Genomic DNA, 16469 nt, shown 5'->3' with positions numbered 1-16469 from the left:
AGTGAACAAATGGGAAAAAAACATGAGTAGACAGTTCTCCAAAGAAGCCATCCAGATGGCCAACCAACACATGAAAAAATGTTCCACATCACTCATCATCAGGGAAATACAAATCAAAACTACAATGAGATACCACCTTACACCTGTCAGAATGGCTAACATTAACAACTCAGGCAACAAAAGTTGTTGGCGAGGATGCAGAGAAAGAGGATCTCTTTTGCATTGTTGCTGGGAATGCAAGGTGGTGCAGCCACTCTGGAAAACAGTTTATAGGCTCCTCCAAAAACTAAAAATAGAACTACCCCACACCCAGCAATTGCACTGCTAGGTATTTATCCAAGGGATACAGGCGTGCTGTTTCGAAGGGACACATGCACCCCCATGTTTATAGCAGCACTGTCAACAATAGCAAAAGTATGGAAAGAGCCCAAATGTCCATCGATGAGTGAATGGATAAAGAAGATGTGGTATAGAGAGACTAGGAAGATGGCGGCGTAGGAGGACGCTGGGCTCACCGCGCGTCCTGCTGATCACTTAGATTCCACCTACACCTGCCTAAATAACCCAGAAAACCGCCAGAGGATTAGCAGAACAGAGTCACCGGACCCAAGTGCAGACGAGAGGCCCACGGAAGAGGGTAGGAAGGGCGGCGAGGCGGTGCGCGCTCCACGGACTGGCGGGAGGGAGCCGGGGCGGAGGGGCGGCTCGCCGGCCAAGCAGAGCCCCCAAGTCCGGCTTGCAAAAGCGGAGGGGCCTGACGGACTGTGTTCCGACAGCAAGCGCGACTTAGCGTCTGGGAGGTCATAAGTTAACAGCTCTGCTCAGAAAGCGGGAAGGCTGGAGGACAAAGGGAGGGTGAGCTGCGGAGCCCCCGGACGACAGAGCTCAGTTTGGCGGGGAACAAAGGCGCTCTCCAGCGCCATCTCCCCCGCCCATCCCCCAGCCAAAATCCCAAAGGGAACCGGTTCCGGCCAGGGAAATTGCTCGCTCCGCGCGAACACCCAACTCTGTGCTTCTGCGGAGCCAAACCTCCGGCAGCGATCTGACTCCCTCCGGCTGCACAGGGCCCCTCCTGAAGTGGATCACCTAAGGAGAAGCGAGCTAAGCCTGCCCCCCCTGCCGCCGTGCACCTTGCCTTCCCACCCCAGCTAATACGCCAGATCCCCAGCATCACAAGCCTGGCAGTGTGCAAGTAGCCCAGACGGGCCACGCCACCCCACAGTGAATCCCGCCCCTAGGAGAGGGGAAGAGAAGGCACACACCAGTCTGACTGTGGCCCCAGCGGTGGGCTGGGGGCAGACATCAGGTCGGACTGCGGCCCCGCCCACCAACTCCAGTTATACACCACAGCACAGGGGAAGTGCCCTGCAGGCCCTCACCACACCAGGGACTATCCAAAATGACCAAGCGGAAGAATTCCCCTCAGAAGAATCTCCAGGAAATAACAACAGCTAATGAACTGATCAAAAAGGATTTAAATAATATAACAGAAAGTGAATTTAGAATAATAGTCATAAAATTAATCGCTGGGCTGGAAAACAGCATACAGGACAGCAGAGAATCTCTTGCTACAGACATCAGGGGACTAATGAACAGGCACGAGGAGCTGAAAAACGCTTTAAAGGAAATGGAAAACAAAATGCAAACCGCCACAGCTCGGATGGAAGAGGCAGAGGAGAGAATAGGTGAACTAGAAGATAAAGTTATGGAAAAAGAGGAAGCTGAGAAAAAGAGAGATAAAAAAATCCAGGAGTATGAGGGGAAAATTAGAGAACTAAGTGATACACTAAAAAGAAATAATCTACGCATAATTGGTATCCCAGAGGAGGAAGAGAGAGGGAAAGGTGCTGAAGGGGTACTTGAAGAAATCATAGCTGAGAACTTCCCTGAACTGGGGAAGGAAAAAGGCATTGAAATCCAAGAGGCACAGAGAACTCCCTTCAGACGTAACTTGAATCGATCTTCTGCACGACATATCATAGTGAAACTGGCAAAATACAAGGATAAAGAGAAAATTCTGAAAGCAGCAAGGGGTAAACGTGCCCTCACATATAAAGGGAGACCTATAAGACTCGTGACTGATCTCTCTTTTGAAACTTGGCAGGCCAGAAAGAATTGGCACGAGATTTTCAGGGTGCTAGACAGCAAAAATATGCAGCCAAGAATCCTTTATCCAGCAAGTCTGTCATTTAGAATAGAAGGAGAGATAAAGGTCTTCCCAAACAAACAAAAACTGAAGGAATTTGTCACCACTAAACCAGCCCTACAAGAGATCCTAAGGGGGACCCTGTGAGACAAAGTACCAGAGACATCACTACAAGCATAAAACATACAGACATCACAATGACTCTAAACCCGTATCTTTCTATAATAACACTGAATGTAAATGGATTAAATGCGCCAACCAAAAGACATAGGGTATCAGAATGGATAAAAAAACAAGACCCATCTATTTGCTGTCTACAAGAGACTCATTTTAGACCTGAGGACACCTTTAGATTCAGAGTGAGGGGATGGAGAACTATTTATCATGCTACTGGAAGCCAGAAGAAAGCTGGAGTAGCCATACTTATATCAGACAAACTAGACTTTAAATTAAAGGCTGTAACAAGAGATGAAGAAGGACATTATATAATAGTTACAGGGTCTATCCATCAGGAAGAGCTAACAATTATAAATGTCTATGCGCCGAATACCGGAGCCCCCAAATATATAAAACAATTACTCATAAACAGAACCAACCTTATTGATAAGAATGTGGTAATTGCTGGGGACTTTAACACCCCACTTACAGAAATGGATAGATCATCTAGACACACGGTCAATAAAGAAACAAGGGCCCTGAATGAGACACTGGATCAGATGGACTTGACAGATCTATTTAGAACTCTGCATCCCAAAGCAACAGAATATACTTTCTTCTCGAGTGCACATGGAACATTCTCCAAGATATATCATATACTGGGTCACAAAACAGCCCTTCATAAGTTTACAAGAATTGAAATTATACCATGCATACTTTCAGACCACAATGCTATGAAGCTTCAAATCAACCACAGGAAAAAGTCTGGAAAACCTCCAAAAGCATGGAGGTTAAAGAACACCCTACTAACGAATGAATGGGTCAACCAGGCAATTAGAGAAGAAATCAAAAAATATATGGAAACAAACGAAAATGAAAATACAACAATCCAAACACTTTGGGACGCAGCGAAGGCAGTCCTGAGAGGAAAATACATTGCAATCCAGGCCTATCTCAAGAAACAAGAAAAATCCCAAATACAAAATCTAACAGCACACCTAAAGGAAACAGAAGCAGAACAGCAAAGGCAGCCTAAACCCAGCAGAAGAAGAGAAATAATAAAGATCAGAGCAGAAATAAACAATATAGAATCTAAAAAAACTGTAGAGCAGATCAACGAAACCAAGAGTTGGTTTTTTGAAAAAATAAACAAAATTGACAAACCTCTAGCCAGGCTTCTCAAAAAGAAAAGGGAGATGACCCAAATAGATAAAATCATGAATGAAAATGGAATGATTACAACCAATCCCTCAGAGATACAAACAATTATCAGGGAATACTATGAAAAATTATATGCCAACAAATTGGACAACCTGGAAGAAATGGACAAATTCCTGAACACCCACACTCTTCCAAAACTCAATCAGGAGGAAATAGAAAGCTTGAACAGACCCATAACCAGCGAAGAAATTGAATCGGTTATCAAAAATCTCCCAACAAATAAGAGTCCAGGACCAGATGGCTTCCCAGGGGAGTTCTACCAGACGTTTAAAGCAGAGATAATACCTATCCTTCTCAAGCTATTCCAAGAAATAGAAAGGGAAGGAAAACTTCCAGACTCATTCTATGAAGCCAGTATTACTTTGATTCCTAAACCAGACAGAGACCCAGTAAAAAAAGAGAACTACAGGCCAATATCCCTGATGAATATGGATGCCAAAATTCTCAATAAGATACTAGCAAATCGAATTCAACAGCATATAAAAAGAATTATTCACCATGACCAAGTGGGATTCATTCCTGGGATGCAGGGCTGGTTCAACATTCGCAAATCAATCAACGTGATACATCACATTAACAAAAAAAAAGAGAAGAACCATATGATCCTGTCAATCGATGCAGAAAAGGCCTTTGACAAAATCCAGCACCCTTTCTTAATAAAAACCCTTGAGAAAGTCGGGATAGAAGGAACATACTTAAAGATCATAAAAGCCATTTATGAAAAGCCCACAGCTAACATCATCCTCAACGGGGAAAAACTGAGAGCTTTTTCCCTGAGATCAGGAACACGACAGGGATGCCCACTCTCACCGTTGTTGTTTAACATAGTGCTGGAAGTTCTAGCATCAGCAATCAGACAACAAAAGGAAATCAAAGGCATCCAAATTGGCAAAGATGAAGTCAAGCTTTCGCTTTTTGCAGATGACATGATATTATACATGGAAAATCCGATAGACTCCACCAAAAGTCTGCTAGAACTGATACATGAATTCAGCAAAGTTGCAGGATACAAAATCAATGTACAGAAATCAGTTGCATTCTTATACACTAACAATGAAGCAACAGAAAGACAAATAAAGAAACTGATCCCATTCACAATTGCACCAAGAAGCATAAAATACCTAGGAATAAATCTAACCAAAGATGTAAAGGATCTGTATGCTGAAAACTATAGAAAGCTTATGAAGGTAATTGAAGAAGATATAAAGAAATGGAAAGACATTCCCTGCTCATAGATTGGAAAAATAAATATTGTCAAAATGTCAATACTACCCAAAGCTATCTACACATTCAATGCAATCCCAATCAAAATTGCACCAGCATTCTTCTCGAAACTAGAACAAGCAATCCTAAAATTCATATGGAACCACAAAAGGCCCCGAATAGCCAAAGGAATTTTGAAGAAGAAGACCAAAGCAGGAGGCATCACAATCCCAGACTTCAGCCTCTACTACAAAGCTGTCATCATCAAGACAGCATGGTATTGGCACAAAAACAGACACACAGACCAATGGAATAGAATAGAAACCCCAGAACTAGACCCACAAACATATGGCCAACTCATCTTTGACAAAGCAGGAAAGAACATCCAATGGAAAAAAGACAGCCTCTTTCACAAATGGTGCTGGGAGAACTGGACAGCAACATGCAGAAGGTTGAAACTAGACCACTTTCTCACACCATTTACAAAAATAAACTCAAAATGGATAAAGGACCTAAATGTGAGACAGGAAACCATCAGAACCTTAGAGGAGAAAGCAGGAAAAGACCTCTCTGACCTCAGCCGTAGCAATCTCTTACTCGACACATCCCCAAAGGCAAGGGAATTAAAAGCAAAAGTGAATTACTGGGACCTTATGAAGATAAAAAGCTTCTGCACATCAAAGGAAACAACCAACAAAACTAAAAGGCAACCAACGGAATGGGAAAAGATATTTGCAAATGACATATCGGACAAAGGGCTAGTATCTAAAATCTATAAAGAGCTCACCAAACTCCACACCCGAAAAACAAATAACCCAGTGAAGAAATGGGCAGAAAACATGAATAGACACTTCTCTAAAGAAGACATCCAGATGGCCAACAGGCACATGAAAAGATGTTCAGCGTCGCTCCTTATCAGGGAAATACAAATCAAAACCACACTCAGGTATCACCTCACGCCAGTCAGAGTGGCCAAAATGAACAAATCAGGAGACTATAGATGCTGGAGAGGATGTGGAGAAACGGGAACCCTCTTGCACTGTTGGTGGGAATGCAAATTGGTGCAGCCGCTCTGGAAAGCAGTGTGGAGGTTCCTCAAAAAATTAAAAATAGACCTACCCTATGACCCAGCAATAGCACTGCTAGGAATCTACCCAAGGGATACAGGAGTACTGATGCATAGGGGCACTTGTACCCCAATGTTCATAGCAGCACTCTCAACAATAGCCAAATTATGGAAAGAGCCTAAATGTCCATCAACTGATGAATGGATAAAGAAATTGTGGTTTATATACACAATGGAATACTACGTGGCAATGAGAAAAAATGAAATATGGCCTTTTGTAGCAACGTGGATGGAACTGGAGAGTGTGATGCTAAGTGAAATAAGCCATACAGAGAAAGACAGATACCATATGGTTTCACTCTTATGTGGATCCTGAGAAACTTAACAGGAACCCATGGGGGACGGGAAGGTAAAAAAAAAAAAAGGACGTTAGAGTGGGAGAGAGCCAAAGCATAAGAGACTGTTAAAAACTGAGAACAAACTGAGGGTTGATGGGGGGTGGGAGGGAGGGGCGGGTGGGTGATGGGTATTGAGGAGGGCACCTTTTGGGATGAGCACTGGGTGTTGTATGGAAACCAATTTGTCAATAAACTTCATATAAAAAAAATACACTATATGAAAGAAATAGTAGAGTACAGAAAGCAGAACAATGGATCTTTGACCTACAGAGCAAAGTAATAGAAAACAAGCTGAACAGGAGAAAGAAAAAATAATCAATGAGGATAAATAAAAGTTACTTACCAACTAATAAAGGAAAACATTCACATGATAAGGATCCCAGAAAGAGAAGAGAGAGAAAAGGGGGCAGAAAATGTATTTGAAGAAATAATAGCTGAAAATTTCCTAAATCCAGGAAAGGAAACAAATCCAGACTCAGGAGGTACAGACAGTCCCTAATAAAATCAACAAAATCCACACCAAGATACATAGCAATGAAAATAGAAAAAAGTAGTGATAAAGACAGAATTTTAAAAGCAGCAAGAGAAAAGAAGATAGTTACATCCAAGAGAAACTCCATAAAACTATAAGCTGAGTTTTCAGCAGAAAGTTTGCAGGCCAGAAGGGAATGGCATGCTGTATTCAAAACACTAAAAAGAAAAAGTCTGCAGCCAGGAATACTCTATTCAGCAAGGCTATCAATCAGAATAGAGCAAAAGAGAGTTTCCCAAAGTTAAAGAATTCCATCACCACTAACACAGCCTTATGAGAAATGTTTAAAGGAGACTCTGAGTGGAAAGAAAAGACCATAGGAATGAGTAAAAAAGTAGAAAACACAAAAGCAGTAAAATTAAGTATATTTATAAATATTGGTCAAGGTCCCCACAAAATAAAAAGGATGTATGGAATGACACAATATACCTAAAACATGGGGAGGAAATTCTGTACTTTTAGAATGGGTTCAAACTTAAGAAATCATCAACTTTATACAGACAGCTATCTGCATAAGATCTTATATTAAAAATTAATGGTAACCACAAATCAAAAAACCAGTAATAGAGATGCAAAAAAAAAAAAAGAAATCTATGTATATCACTAAAGAAACCTAGCCAACCATGAGAGAATACAGCAAGAGAAGAAATGAATAGAGACCTACAAAAACAACCATAAAGCGAAGTGGCAATACTTACTTATCAATAATCACTTCGAATGTAAATGGACTAAATGCTCCAATGAAAAGACAGGGGAACAGAATAGATTAAAAAAAAAAAAAAAGCAAGACCAAGCTATATGCTGTTTACAAGAGACTCATTTCAGACCTAAAGACACATGCAGATTGACAATGAAGGGACGGAAGAGCATTTATTATGCAGATGGATGTGAAAAGAAAGCCAGGGTAGCAATATGTATAACAGGCAAAATAAACTTTGAAACAAAGACTGTAACAAGAGACAGGACATTCATTATAAAGGGAACAAATCAATAAGAAGATATAACAATTGTAAATATTTATGCACCCAACATGAAAGAATCCAAATAAATAAAAGTTAGTGACAAACATAAAGGAGCTAACTGATAATACAGTAATAGTAGTGGACTTTAAGTCCACAAAATGTTAAACCCTACTTGCATCAAGGGACAGATCATCCAAACAGAAAATCAACACAGAAACAGTGACTTTGAATGACACGTTAGACCGGATGGATCTAACAGATATATTCAAAACATTCTATCCTAAAACTGAAGATTATACATTCTTTCCAAGTGCACATGAAACATTTTTCAGAATAGATCACATTAGGCCACATAAACAAGTCTTGACAAAAGACTGAAGTCATTCCATGCATCATTTCTGGCTACAACTCTATAAAACTAGAAATTAACCACAAGGAAAAATCTGGAAAGAACACAAATACATGGAGACTAACATGCTACTAAACAATTAACCAAGAAATCAAAGAGTAAATAAAAAAAATACAGAGACAAGCGCAAACTAGAAAAAGGAGAACAAACAAAAACCAAAACCAGTACAAAGAAGGGAATAATAAAGATTACAGCAGAAATAAGCAAAATAGAAACTGAAACAAAACAATAGATCAATGAAGCTAGGAGCAGGTCTTTGAAAAGATCACCAAAATTGATAACCTTTAGCCAAATTCAGAGAGAAAGAGGACTCAAACAAAATCAGAAATAAAAGAGGAGAAATAACCAACACTATAGAAATACAAAGGATTATAAAAGAATGTTATGAAAAAACTATATTCCAAAAAATTAAACAACCTAGAACAAATAGATAAGTTCTTAGAAACACATAACCTCCTAAAATTGAATCAGGAAGAAATAGAAAATCTTAACAGACCAATCATCAGGAATAAAATTGAATAGAAAAAGGAAAAGAAAAAAAAAAAAAACACCTCCCAACAAACAAAAACCTGGAACCAGATAGCTTACAGGTGAATTCTCCCAACCATTTAAAAACAGTTAATACTTATTCTTTTCAAACTATTTTGAAAAATAGAAGATAAATGAAAGTTTCCAAATTCTTACAAAGCTGATACCGAAACCAGCTAAAGACACTCAAAAAAAAAAAAAAAAAAAAAGAAGAACAAAGAAAAAGAAATGAAAGAAAACTACAGGATAGTAGGCTTAATAAACATAGATACAAAAATCCTGACAAAATATTAGTAAACCATATCCAAATATACATTAAAAAATAATTCATTACAATCAAGTGGGATTTATCCTGGGGATGCAAGGATAATTTAGTATTCACAAATCAATGTGAAATGTCATATAACAAGAGAAAGGATAAAAACCATATAATCATTTCTTTTTTTTTTTTTTTTTTTTTTTTTTTAAATTTTTTTTTTTTTTTTCAACGTTTATTTATTTTTTTTGGGACAGAGAGAGACAGAGCATGAACGGGGGAGGGGCAGAGAGAGAGGGAGACACAGAATCGGAAACAGGCTCCAGGCTCTGAGCCATCAGCCCAGAGCCCGACGCGGGGCTCGAACTCACGGACCGCGAGATCGTGACCTGGCTGAAGTCGGACGCTTAACCGACTGCGCCACCCAGGCGCCCCTATAATCATTTCTATAGATGAAGAAAAAGCATTTGATAACGTACAACACCCATTCATAATTAAAAAACTTCAACTGAGTAGGTTTAGAGTGAATATACCAACATAATAAAGACCATATATGAAAAACCCACAGCCAATATCATATCACATGGTAAAAAACTGAGAGCTTTTCCCCTAAGATAAGGAACAAGGATGTACATTCTTACCAGTTTTATTCAACATATTACTGGAAGTCCTAGCCACAGCAATCAGACAACAAAAAGAAATGAAAAGCATCCATATTGGTAAGAAAGAGGAAAAACTTTCACTATTTGCAGATGATAACATTACACTATATATAGAAAACCTTAAAGACTCCACAAAAACTACTAGAACTGATAAATGAATTAAGTTGCAAGATAGAAAAATCAATATACAGAAATTTGTTACATTTCTATACATTAATAATGAAATAACAGAAAGATAAATTAAGAAAACAATTCCACTTACAAATGCACAAGAATAAAATACCTAGGAATAAACTTAACCAGGGAGGTGAAAGGTCTGTACTCTGAAAATTATAAAACACTGATTAAACAAACTGAAGATGATACAAACAAATGGAAAGATATTCCATGCTCATTGATTGGGAGAATATTGTTAAAATGTCCATAACAACCAAAGCAATCTGCAGATTTAATGTAGTCTATCAAAATACCAACAGCATTTCTCACAGAACTAGAATAATCCTAAAATTTGTATGAAACAAAAGACCCAAATAGCAAAAGCAATCCTGAAAAAGAAGAAAAAAAACCTGGAGGCATCACAATCCCAGATTTCAAGATACACTACAAAGCTGTAGTAATCAAAACCGTATATAACACTGGCACAAAAATAGACAAGTGAATGGTATAGAATAGAAATCCCAGAAATAAACCCATGATTTATATGGTTGATTAATCTATGACAAAGGAGGCATGAACATGCAATGATAAAAAGGCAGTATTTTTTAACAAATTTTGTTGGGAAAAGTAGACAGCTATATACAAAAAAACATGACACTGGACCACTTTCCTACACAATACACAAAAATAAAGTCAAAATGGGTTGAAGACTTAATATGAGACCTGAAACCAAAAAATCTAGGAGACAGCACAGATAGTAATTTATCTGACATTGGCAATAGCAATAATTTCTACATATGTCTTCTAAGCCATGAAAAACAAAAGTAAAAATAAACGGGAATACATCAAAAGAAAAAAATCTTCACAACAGCAGAATAAACCATCAGCTAAACAAAAAGGAAAACTACTGAGTGGGAGAAGATATTTGCAAATGGTATATCTGATAAAGGATTAGTATCCAAAATATTAAAAAAATATATACAATTCAATACTAATAATAATAATAACATGTGCAGAAGACATGAAAAGATATTTTTACAAAGACATACAGATGGCCAAAAGACATATAAAAAGATGTTCAGCATTACTAATCACCAGGGAAATGTAAATAAAATCACAATGAGTTATCACCTTACACCTGTCATAATGACTAAAATCAAGTACAGAGAAAACAAGTGTTGGTGAACTTATGAAGAAAAAGGAAGCCTCATGCACTGTTTGTGGGAATACAGACTGATGCAACCTCTGTGGAAAACAGTATGGAGGTTCTTCAAAAAATTAAAAATAGAACTACTGTATGATCCAGTAATTACACTATTGGGTATTTACTCAAAAAATATGAAAACAATAATTCAAAAAGATATATGTCACCCAAGTTTATTGGATCATTATTTACAATAGTCAAGTTATGGAAATAGTCCAAAGGTCCATCAATAATTGAATGGATAAAGAAGATATGGTATAGTTTGGAATTTCATTTATCAACCGAGACTGCAAATTCCTCAGGGGTATGTACACTCCCTAAGGTCTCTCTCCATCATGCTCCATAAATATTAATGGAATAGTCAAATGATTGTTTCCTCTCTTTTTTAAAAACAAGTAATTTACAGAGGAGTTAAGATGGCAGAGAAATAGGGAGATGAGAACCACATGATCCTTTCAACAGATGCAGAAAAAGCATGTGACAAATTACAGCACCTTTCTTGATAAAAACTTTCAAGAAAGGAGGGATGGAAGGAATATGCCCAAACATCACAAAAGCCATATATGAAATGCCCACAGCTAATATTATCCTCAATGGGGAAAAACTGAAAGCTGTCCCCCTAAGGTCAGAAACACAACAGGGATGTCCACTCTCACCACTATTTTTCAGGATAGCACTGGAAATCCAAGCCTCAGCAAGCCAACAACAAAAAGAAATAACAGGCATAAAAATTGCCAAAGGAGAAGTCAAACTTTCAATCTTCACAGATGACATACAGGGAAAACCCAAGACTCCACCAAAAAATTGCTAGAACTGATTCACGAATTCAGCAAAGTTGCAGGATATAAAATCAGTGCACAGAAATCAGTTGCGTTCCTATACACCAACAATGAAGCAACAGAAAGAGAAATCAAGGAATCAATCCAATTTACAATTGCACAAAAAACTATAAAATACCTAGGTATCAATCTAACCAAAGAGGTGGAAAATCTACACACTGAAAACTATAGAAAGCTTATGAAAGAAATTGAAGAAGACACACAAAAAAATGGAAAAATATTCCATGCTCCTGGATAGGAAGAACAAATATTGTTAAAATCTCGATACTACCCAAAGCAATCTACATATTCAATGCAATCCCTATCAAAATAACACCAGCATTCTTCACAGAGCTAGAACAAATAATCCTAAAATTAGTGTTGAACCAGAAAAGACCTCGAATAGCCAAAGCCATATTGAAAAAGAAAACCAAAGCAGGAGGCATCACAATCACGGACTTCAAGCTATACTACAAAGCTGTAATCATCAAGACAGTATGGTACTGGCACAAGAACAGACTCTCAGATCAATGGAACAGAATAGAAAACCTAGAAAAGGACCCACAAACGTATGGCCAACTAATCTTCGACAAAGCAGAAAAGAATATCCAATGGAATAAAGACAGTCTCTTCAGCAAGTGGTGCTGGGAAAATTGGACAGTGACATGCAAAAGAATGAACCTGGACCACTTTCTTATACCATACACAAAAATAAACTCAAAATGGATAAAAGACCTAAATGTAAGACAGGAAGCCATCAAAATCCTTGAGAAGAAAGCAGGCAAAAACTTCTGTGATCTTGATCACAGCAACTTCTTCCTCGACACATCTCTGGAGGCAAGGGAAACAAAAGCAAAAAATGAACTGCTGGGAACTCATCAAAATAAAAAGCTTCTGCACAGTGAAGGAAACAATCAGCAAAACTAAAAGGCAACCGACAGAATGGGAGAAAATATTTGCAAACGACATGTCACATAAAGGGTTAGTCTCCAAAATCTACAAAGAACTTATCACACTCAACACCCAAAACACAAATAATCCAGTGAACAAATGGGAAAAAAACATGAGTAGACAGTTCTCCAAAGAAGCCATCCAGATGGCCAACCAACACATGAAAAAATGTTCCACATCACTCATCATCAGGGAAATACAAATCAAAACTACAATGAGATACCACCTTACACCTGTCAGAATGGCTAACATTAACAACTCAGGCAACAAAAGTTGTTGGCGAGGATGCAGAGAAAGAGGATCTCTTTTGCATTGTTGCTGGGAATGCAAGGTGGTGCAGCCACTCTGGAAAACAGTTTATAGGCTCCTCCAAAAACTAAAAATAGAACTACCCCACACCCAGCAATTGCACTGCTAGGTATTTATCCAAGGGATACAGGCGTGCTGTTTCGAAGGGACACATGCACCCCCATGTTTATAGCAGCACTGTCAACAATAGCAAAAGTATGGAAAGAGCCCAAATGTCCATCGATGAGTGAATGGATAAAGAAGATGTGGTATAGAGAGACTAGGAAGATGGCGGCGTAGGAGGACGCTGGGCTCACCGCGCGTCCTGCTGATCACTTAGATTCCACCTACACCTGCCTAAATAACCCAGAAAACCGCCAGAGGATTAGCAGAACAGAGTCACCGGACCCAAGTGCAGACGAGAGGCCCACGGAAGAGGGTAGGAAGGGCGGCGAGGCGGTGCGCGCTCCACGGACTGGCGGGAGGGAGCCGGGGCGGAGGGGCGGCTCGCCGGCCAAGCAGAGCCCCCAAGTCCGGCTTGCAAAAGCGGAGGGGCCTGACGGACTGTGTTCCGACAGCAAGCGCGACTTAGCGTCTGGGAGGTCATAAGTTAACAGCTCTGCTCAGAAAGCGGGAAGGCTGGAGGACAAAGGGAGGGTGAGCTGCGGAGCCCCCGGACGACAGAGCTCAGTTTGGCGGGGAACAAAGGCGCTCTCCAGCGCCATCTCCCCCGCCCATCCCCCAGCCAAAATCCCAAAGGGAACCGGTTCCGGCCAGGGAAATTGCTCGCTCCGCGCGAACACCCAACTCTGTGCTTCTGCGGAGCCAAACCTCCGGCAGCGATCTGACTCCCTCCGGCTGCACAGGGCCCCTCCTGAAGTGGATCACCTAAGGAGAAGCGAGCTAAGCCTGCCCCCCCTGCCGCCGTGCACCTTGCCTTCCCACCCCAGCTAATACGCCAGATCCCCAGCATCACAAGCCTGGCAGTGTGCAAGTAGCCCAGACGGGCCACGCCACCCCACAGTGAATCCCGCCCCTAGGAGAGGGGAAGAGAAGGCACACACCAGTCTGACTGTGGCCCCAGCGGTGGGCTGGGGGCAGACATCAGGTCGGACTGCGGCCCCGCCCACCAACTCCAGTTATACACCACAGCACAGGGGAAGTGCCCTGCAGGCCCTCACCACACCAGGGACTATCCAAAATGACCAAGCGGAAGAATTCCCCTCAGAAGAATCTCCAGGAAATAACAACAGCTAATGAACTGATCAAAAAGGATTTAAATAATATAACAGAAAGTGAATTTAGAATAATAGTCATAAAATTAATCGCTGGGCTGGAAAACAGCATACAGGACAGCAGAGAATCTCTTGCTACAGACATCAGGGGACTAATGAACAGGCACGAGGAGCTGAAAAACGCTTTAAAGGAAATGGAAAACAAAATGCAAACCGCCACAGCTCGGATGGAAGAGGCAGAGGAGAGAATAGGTGAACTAGAAGATAAAGTTATGGAAAAAGAGGAAGCTGAGAAAAAGAGAGATAAAAAAATCCAGGAGTATGAGGGGAAAATTAGAGAACTAAGTGATACACTAAAAAGAAATAATCTACGCATAATTGGTATCCCAGAGGAGGAAGAGAGAGGGAAAGGTGCTGAAGGGGTACTTGAAGAAATCATAGCTGAGAACTTCCCTGAACTGGGGAAGGAAAAAGGCATTGAAATCCAAGAGGCACAGAGAACTCCCTTCAGACGTAACTTGAATCGATCTTCTGCACGACATATCATAGTGAAACTGGCAAAATACAAGGATAAAGAGAAAATTCTGAAAGCAGCAAGGGGTAAACGTGCCCTCACATATAAAGGGAGACCTATAAGACTCGTGACTGATCTCTCTTTTGAAACTTGGCAGGCCAGAAAGAATTGGCACGAGATTTTCAGGGTGCTAGACAGCAAAAATATGCAGCCAAGAATCCTTTATCCAGCAAGTCTGTCATTTAGAATAGAAGGAGAGATAAAGGTCTTCCCAAACAAACAAAAACTGAAGGAATTTGTCACCACTAAACCAGCCCTACAAGAGATCCTAAGGGGGACCCTGTGAGACAAAGTACCAGAGACATCACTACAAGCATAAAACATACAGACATCACAATGACTCTAAACCCGTATCTTTCTATAATAACACTGAATGTAAATGGATTAAATGCGCCAACCAAAAGACATAGGGTATCAGAATGGATAAAAAAACAAGACCCATCTATTTGCTGTCTACAAGAGACTCATTTTAGACCTGAGGACACCTTTAGATTCAGAGTGAGGGGATGGAGAACTATTTATCATGCTACTGGAAGCCAGAAGAAAGCTGGAGTAGCCATACTTATATCAGACAAACTAGACTTTAAATTAAAGGCTGTAACAAGAGATGAAGAAGGACATTATATAATAGTTACAGGGTCTATCCATCAGGAAGAGCTAACAATTATAAATGTCTATGCGCCGAATACCGGAGCCCCCAAATATATAAAACAATTACTCATAAACATAAGCAACCTTATTGATAAGAATGTGGTAATTGCTGGGGACTTTAACACCCCACTTACAGAAATGGATAGATCATCTAGACACACGGTCAATAAAGAAACAAGGGCCCTGAATGAAACACTGGATCAGATGGACTTGACAGATATATTTAGAACTCTGCATCCCAAAGCAACAGAATATACTTTCTTCTCGAGTGCACATGGAACATTCTCCAAGATAGATCATATACTGGGTCACAAATCAGCCCTTCATAAGTTTACAAGAATTGAAATTATACCATGCATACTTTCAGACCACAATGCTATGAAGCTTGAAGTCAACCACAGGAAAAAGTCTGGAAAACCTCCAAAAGCATGGAGGTTAAAGAACACCCTACTCACGAATGAGTGGGTCAACCAGGCAATTAGAGAAGAAATCAAAAAATATATGGAAACAAACGAAAATGAAAATACAACAATCCAAACGCTTTGGGACGCAGCGAAGGCAGTCCTGAGAGGAAAATACATTGCAATCCAGGCCTATCTCAAGAAACAAGAAAAATCCCAAATACAAAATCTAACAGCACACCTAAAGGAAATAGAAGCAGAACAGCAAAGGCAGCCTAAACCCAGCAGAAGAAGAGAAATAATAAAGATCAGAGCAGAAATAAACAATATAGAATCTAAAAAAACTGTAGAGCAGATCAACGAAACCAAGAGTTGGTTTTTTGAAAAAATAAACAAAATTGACAAACCTCTAGCCAGGCTTCTCAAAAAGAAAAGGGAGATGACCCAAATAGATAAAATCATGAATGAAAATGGAATTATTACAACCAATCCCTCAGAGATACAAACAATTATCAGGGAATACTATGAAAAATTATATGCCAACAAATTGGACAACCTGGAAGAAATGGACAAATTCCTGAACACCCACACTCTTCCAAAACTCAATCAGGAGGAAATAGAAAGCTTGAACAGACCCATAACCAGCGAAGAA

Source organism: Lynx rufus, unplaced genomic scaffold (assembly GCF_022079265.1).
Source record: "Lynx rufus isolate CCGP_SWC_20201006 ecotype Redwood Valley unplaced genomic scaffold, mLynRuf1.p SCAF_3, whole genome shotgun sequence".
NCBI classification, from domain to species: Eukaryota; Metazoa; Chordata; class Mammalia; order Carnivora; family Felidae; genus Lynx; species Lynx rufus.
The sequence above is the reverse complement of the archived record's forward strand: the minus strand, read 5'-3'. Positions refer to the sequence as shown.